Source organism: Andrographis paniculata, unplaced genomic scaffold (assembly GCF_009805555.1).
Source record: "Andrographis paniculata isolate CXL003 unplaced genomic scaffold, ASM980555v1 Contig95END, whole genome shotgun sequence".
Classification (NCBI taxonomy): Eukaryota; Viridiplantae; Streptophyta; class Magnoliopsida; order Lamiales; family Acanthaceae; genus Andrographis; species Andrographis paniculata.
Window position 1 is genome coordinate 4009 of NW_026137634.1, and position 992 is coordinate 5000.

Below are 992 nucleotides of genomic sequence, written 5' to 3' on the forward strand. Positions count from 1 at the left end.
CGATGACAGACACCTACATTCTGGTCTGGAATGTTCGAGGAATTGGTAACCCCAGGGCTCAACGGGAGGTACATTGGCTCTGTAAGCAACACCGTATCCGCCTTCTCATCATCCTTGAACCCATGGTTCTGGCGGACACTGCTTTCTTCTCTGCCGGCGGTTTGGTTTCTCTCAGATGCTAACCAACACGGCTAATTCTATCTGGATTCTTGCTGATGATTCTTATACACTGGCGCCTATATCGGAGATCGATCAGTGTCTTCATGTGCAGGTATCATCCCCACAGATTCGCCGGCCTTTTCTTTTATCTGGCATATATGCGAGGTGTTCTATCACCCAGCGCCGCGAGCTTTGGTCTTTCTTACATGACACCGCGATTTCGTCACTGGGATCCCCCTGGCTGATTGGCGGTGATTTTAATGCCATCGCCGATATATCTGAACGGAAGGGCCCGGGTCGGCCTAAATTGCGCTCTATTCAGGATTTCTCGACCGCAATCCTCGATGCGAACCTCATTGATGCTGGTTTCGAGGGCCCCCCGCACACATGGACCAATCGGCGGGTTTGGGAGCGCCTTGATCGCATTCTTTACAGCTCTGCCTGGGAGGATTTTGCGGAGACAACTCGAGTCAGGCACTTACCGCGGATGCATTCGGACCACGCCCCGCTCTTGGTCCGTTTCTCGCATGAACGGCACCGCCTAGCCTCTGCATTCCGGTTTCAGAACATGTGGACTAGACACCACTCTTTTCAGGACCAAGTCCGCCAGAGTTGGGCTGTCCCGACGGGCACCACCGGTCTCCTCAACCTGCGATTGAAACTCGGACGCCTCAAGCAGGCTCTGAAGTGGTGGAACAAACAGGTATTTGGTAATGTGTTTCAGGTACTTGCAGCAGCAGCAGAAAAGATGCTGAGGAGTGCGAAGCGGATTTCGATCGGGATCCCTCTGACGCCAACCTCCTCCGTCGTCAACGGAGCGCAGCAGCCTTGAC